Source organism: Falco biarmicus, chromosome 20 (assembly GCF_023638135.1).
Source record: "Falco biarmicus isolate bFalBia1 chromosome 20, bFalBia1.pri, whole genome shotgun sequence".
NCBI lineage: Eukaryota > Metazoa > Chordata > Aves > Falconiformes > Falconidae > Falco > Falco biarmicus.
The window spans coordinates 1,244,837-1,250,836 of NC_079307.1; the positions used below are offsets into that span (position 1 = coordinate 1,244,837).

At 48.4% G+C, this 6,000-nt stretch overlaps 1 protein-coding gene across 3 annotated transcripts in view; it reads right to left on the reverse strand.

The window, feature by feature from the left end:
- Positions 1-846, reverse strand: part of ARHGAP32 (Rho GTPase activating protein 32) — a 258,191-nt gene extending 257,345 nt beyond the window's left edge. For all 3 annotated transcript variants that reach the window (XM_056322830.1, XM_056322827.1, XM_056322828.1), the window contains exon 1: positions 621-846. The gene's annotated coding sequence lies outside the window, so the exon portion shown is untranslated. The remainder of the gene's footprint in view (positions 1-620) is intronic.
- Positions 847-6,000: the final 5,154 nt, after the last annotated feature.

Below are 6,000 nucleotides of genomic sequence, written 5' to 3' on the forward strand. Positions count from 1 at the left end.
CACCCCGGGCGACCCCAGCAGAACCCGGGGGCGTTCGCTGCACCTGAAAAGGTCTAACAAGGCATTAAAAAAAGGCCACATGAAACCCTCCACAAAGGCCAGCCCGCACAATGGAGGAGAGGGCCAAGCACAAAGCCGGGCTGGCCAGGGAGCGCACCGCCGGGTCTTCCCCGCGCCCGAGCAGCGGGGGGAACGGCACACGCAGGCTGGAATCCCAATTATCCCTTCTTGCCCAAATCCCAATTAATTATCCCTTCTTGCCCAACAAACGATTTTTCGGCGATAAGGCGAATCGATCCACCTCAGAGACCTGCCCTGGAGGACGGCGACGGAACGCGTGCTGGTAATCGCGGGCGGGGGAGGGGGGACATACAAACAAAAAAAGCCGCCAGAGAGAGCCAGGACTCGTTTTATTTGTTTGTTTTCCCCCGCTCCCTCACGGCGGGGCTGAAAGGCACCGGCCGCCTCCGTTGGCGGCAACGGCCGAAACGCTGGCGGGGCTGCCGCGCGCGCCCCCTCCCCTCACCCACCCCCCGGCGCCGCCTATCGCGACGTGCGGGCCGCTATCGCGACAGGACCCCGTCCCCCCCACCTCAGCCCTTCCCCTCCCCGCCACTCACCTCGCTCCGCCACCGCGGGGGCCGAGCCCGGGCGCCCCTACCGCCGCCTACCAGCCGCGTCCCGCCGCCATGGCCGCCGCCGCCGCCGCCGCAGGTGAGGAGACGACGGGGAACGAGCCGCGGGGAAGGGCCCGGGCGCCGCTGGGTGAGGGGGAACCGCGGCCGGCACACGCCCCCCTCGCACACGCTCCCCGGCTCAGAGAAAGGCTCCCCGGCCCATGCGCGGTGCCGCCGCTCCCTGGCTCCTCCCCGAAGCCGGGACAGGGCGGGCCGGGGCCGGGGCCGGGGCGGAGGGTGGGCAGCGGCGGGAAGGGCCGCCCACCTGCCCGGGGCTGGGCGCGAACCGGCGGCCGCGGGGCTGCGGCGGGGCTCGGCTCGGCGGGGGCTGCGCGGGAAGGGCGGGAGCGCGGGGGGCTGGGGCTGGGCCGAGGGCGGCCCACCGCACCTGGGCTCTGCTCAGGGGGAGGCCTCACCGTGCGCCCCGGGGGATGCCCGAGGTGTGGCGTCCGGCCGGGCTGGGGAAGGGTTCGCGTCGGTGCGAGGGGGGAGGCCGCAGCGGGGCTGTTGAGGGGTGAGGGCAGGTGGCGCTGGGCGGGGTGCTGGGCCGCAGGAGGGACGGGGACTGGGGTGTGCAGCAGCCGCTGCCTGTGCTGGGGGTGAGGCAGTGGCTGTTCGGGCAGCTGTGCTGGAGGGAGCGTACCCAGAGTTTTGCCAGAGGTCCTCAAGTTTGTTTCTTGTTGCGATTGTATTATTATTTCTATTATGGCCAGGCACGCTCCTTCTCTGAGGGATGGGTCCTAGCCAGGAGGGACATACGTCAGGCACCTGCCTGGACCAGAGCCCTCCCGCCTCCACTGGGTTAGTGCAAGAATGAAAGTCAAGAAGTTGGTCAAGAAAAACAGGCAAGAAGTTAGTCAAGAACTTAATCAAGAAAGACAGGCAAGAAATTAGTCAAGAAGGGTGCTTTACCTCAAAGGGCTTGTTTACCTACAAACAGGCTACTTGCACACCCTGTTCACAATACAGAGCCTTCCCATCTGGATTAGCTTCAAATGTATTAAACCTGGTCTTGAGGCAGTGTTGTTTTATCAGAAAAAGTTAATTGTAACTTAAATTAAATGAGGTTTAAGTGTTCACCGCAAACCCCTTCCTCCAGATAAGCACCTTGTTGAACGGAAGGTCCCACAATGCTTTGGTAGAGATGTTACCCTGGTGTTGTGTTTCTGTTGCTGCCCCTAAACACTTTATGATTTGCCTTTATAGATGCTTTATTGTATCGCTGGCATTTTCAGAAACACGTGACTTGATTTTGCTAGCAATAGGCAATGCTGAAAATCTGTCCTGGTCGTTAGGCCATTTGGTGACCACAGAGGTTAAAAATCTGTTTGCTAGTGTTTATTTATTCCTTCACTAGTGGCATTGCGAGGCAGTTACTCTGCGAGCGCTCTCTACCTTTGGCACAGGCCCAGCGGCACAGTTCTGAGGAATATGCAGCTATGGTGTGGATCACGCGTGTCGCCGTGCACCTGGCAGTTCATGTGAGAGCTGTGGTATGTGCTTTGCCTTAGCCACAGGGTGACATTTGCATTGCAAAAGCAGATATGAAGTGGCCTACTTGATGCACTTTCAGAAAATGAGAGGCATAGTTGAAACTATTCCACAAGCTGGATTTGATGCTTTTTGGTTTTCGCTTCCATCTGTGAAACACTGTAAATATAGTATGTAATCTACACTAAGACTCTGACGATACTAGCTATCCAGAGTGTTTGGATAAATGATACCACTGTTTGCTAATGTATTGGGCGACTAAGAAAAGCAAGCCATAAGCATGGAGAAGTTCTGAGTTGTGAACTTTAATTTAAAAGATTTGTAGAATTTTTAGTTGTTGTGATGAAAATTTTCAAAGCCCATCATGAGTAACTGGTGATAACTGTAACTGTGCAGAGTCTGGAACAATAGCTCTGAGACATGTGAACTGTTTCGTGTCAGCATATGCTGTGCCAGATGCCAACAAACAGAACTGTAGTTAAGAACACTGGTGGGTTTGGGGCTCCATGTGTAAGGAGGCAGCAAATCATGAAGACGTTGCACAGTATCCCCTAAAATGGGGAAGAGCATAATTGTGTGGGCTAATAAACAAAAGAGGCAAAAAATACATAAATTACAATGATGACAAGGCAAAATCATGTGGTTTACTGTGCTTGTGTGTGCTACAACCTACAACTGATCCTGTCAAACCTGACGAGTTAATTAGGATGAGCCAGGACCATACCCACATGGCTTACTGCTGATAAAACCTTGGGGCACCGGAACTGGGTTTGTTGCTCCATATATAGGAGATAGAAGGTTTAGTAATGTGTGAGGAGGTGATCCCTATCTGTCCATCACTGATTTGAGTGACTTTGAAATTCCTGGATGAAAGATACCCAAGAGCATCCCCGATGCAGCTGAGCCTTTCCCTCTTCATTAGATGCCATCATCTCTGTCATGGTTTTAGTTCTTCCTTATTTTGTCTGGGTGTCACTGCATGATTTTTGCAAGGCTTGTTTGTTGCTCTTCCCAAGCAGAGTATTTTTCATTATGTCTGTCTAATTAAAAACAAATGGTGGGCTGCATATGGGAATGCAGCTTGAGAAAACTGGAGATCAAAGAAAGGTCTTGACTCAGCGCTGAGGATCCCTGCTGCATTTCCCCTTTAACTGCCTCCCACCAAGCTTGTGGCTTGTGATTTGAAGCTTGCTGCCTTTTTGTCTGAACATCTTTGCTTTTTTTTTTTTTTGAACAAAAAAAAGGGAGAATGTTTTCCAAACACAAACTTTCTCTGTTTCTTGTTCCTCAGTCCTTGGTCTTGCTAATCTTCTGGAAAACTTTCATGGCTCTTCACAGTGCCAGGAAATGGTTCAACTTGAGTGAAAAGTACAGTGCCCAGTTCACCCAACCAGGAAAGGACTGATCTGAATTGCTGCAGTCCTTGCCAGTTATAGGTTGCTGTTGTGTGTCTGCAGGGCTCGTCTGCCCTTTTCGCATCAAATCTGAAGGTCACTCGGCCCTGATCACCTCATCAGCAAGTTAGCCAGTGCTTTCAGGAAAAAAAACTTACCCAAAGGATGAGAGGAAGGAATATGGCCAGGTATCTGTTCCTCCAGATATGATTTTTATTTTTATTTGTAGCTTTTAAAAACTGGTGCACATTTATTTGTTATCAGGAGGACAAGTTTTTTGTTCTCTCGAGTTCTTGATCCATGTGGCTTGTTATATATGTGCCTTTTTTTCCCATTCTTCTATTTCTACTGAGAGACAAGATTAAGGAAATTGAAGAAGGAGATTTTGGCTGGCTTCGAACTGTTGGGCTTTTGGGGGTGGGGGTTTTTTGTGTCCGGGAATGTTGCTGGAAAGATGCCTCTGCTGAGAGAAGCTCTAGAGAGCAGCTATGTTGATAGCTAGTTTGAAGTTCTGTTTTGTTTTCTATCAGCTGGCCTGGCTGTGCTTTGAAAAGATGTTTATATGCGGTAACGCTGTATCTTTCCTTCCTTTACTTCATGTTCTACTTCTCTTAAATATTTTTCTTGGAGTGAAATGATAAATATTTAAGAGAATCAGTTGCATTTGGAGATTTCTTCTGAGCTTTATATGTTTGTTTTGAGAAGCTGCTGATGCCATTGCCAAACTGTACTAGACTGTTTACAAAATAAACTGGGACCGCAACAAAGACGTGTGAAAGAAAAAAAGGTGGGAAAAGGAACAGTGAGAGACAATGTATTTCTGTTCCTGAAAGCTGCTTTGCATTTCTACAGCACCTTTCCTCCCAGTGTTTCAGGGCACATCACAAGCATTAGTCATGCCTCGTACTAGATTTGGGAGGTGAGTGAGGCAATTCCTGCCACCATTTAGAGAACCGGTCTCCTGGATATGTATATATAACCCAGGGAGAAGGGCGAATCCTTGCTGGTGCAGGGTTGCAGGAGCTGGAGAGGTCACTATTGTAGTTTTAGAAAGCTTGTTGTATAGGGGTGCTGAATTTGGAGAGGAGCTTCTAGATAATAACTGCAGGGAGAGATTATCTAATTTGTCAGAATCCTTATGAAGGTAAACCGGCAAGTGTTTTGCCATCAAGAAAAAAACATCAGCATAAAAATACAACAGTGTCATTAACTTCAGTTTTAAACTAATCTTTGTTTCACTTGGTAAAGCTACTAATTCGGTTAGGATTGAGCTATCAAGTGTGAAATCTTGCCTCTGTTGAAGCCAATGGAGCATTGCTATTGACAGTTGACGCCAGGCTTGTTTCCAAAAAGTAGATGTTAGTGATAAGAGACTTCATCCAAGTGACTTCAGTAGCAAATTTGGCATGTTTGAGAGGACTCTGGGGGAGCAGAGACAAAGACTTGTCTTTACCAATATTCCTACTCATGTTTTCAGAGAATAAATATATCTTTTCCTGACAGTGGCTATATTGACTCTGGCTGGCTGATTGCTCTGCTGGTCACTCTGCGACATGCTGTGCTCCATTCTTGAATGTTTTGTATTCAGACATCTCAGCTCCTATTTATCAGTGATAGGAGATACATTTTTTTCCTACAGTATTTTATTGCTACAATATATATATATATATTAAAAAAAACTTTGATATCAGAGTCCCTCTGACTCATGCCAGCCAAAACTGCAAACATACCATGTATTTTTAAAGCTGCTTATCCTTGGCAAAGGAAAGGGTGTGGTGCATGTAAAATGAAAGAGATAGATCCTGTGACTAGGTTACTGCTCACTATACTGCATACACCTGGAACAGAGCCTTAGCTGTTGAGCAGTTGTCACTGGTGATGCCACAACTTGTTGCTGTTGCATGTTGTTTTCTAGAAGCGATAAACAGGAAGATAGCTAAATAATGAAGTCATGTCGGGGGTGACACTGGCCTATGTGCTGTGCATGGTTAGCGTCACAGGTAAGAAACTCCGATTTTATTGAGGGTTAAAAAGTTCTGGCAGGGATGAGCCCTGCTATCCCCAGGGTAAAACAACCCTCAAATACCGAAGCATAGATGATGTAGGTTGTTCAGTTGAGCACATTTCTGTACACGTGCACAACACTGTGAATCCAAGTGAATTCTAGACTCACAAAGATAAGCATTCAGAATAACTGAGATCAGATTTTTAATGAACCATTCATTTGGACTATTTAGCAAAAAAAATTACCATCCGCTGAAATGGTTTGGCTGAAGTAGTCATTGAATACTCAAAATGCTTGCAAACAGCAGTATAAATGTGCAATATTCTGTAGCCTTTACCCAAAGAATCAGACATTTTACCACCCTTTTGAAATTATTACTGTTCTGTCACCCCTGTGAAGAACATTGTGCTTGGTTATATGAGGCAGTGAGGGA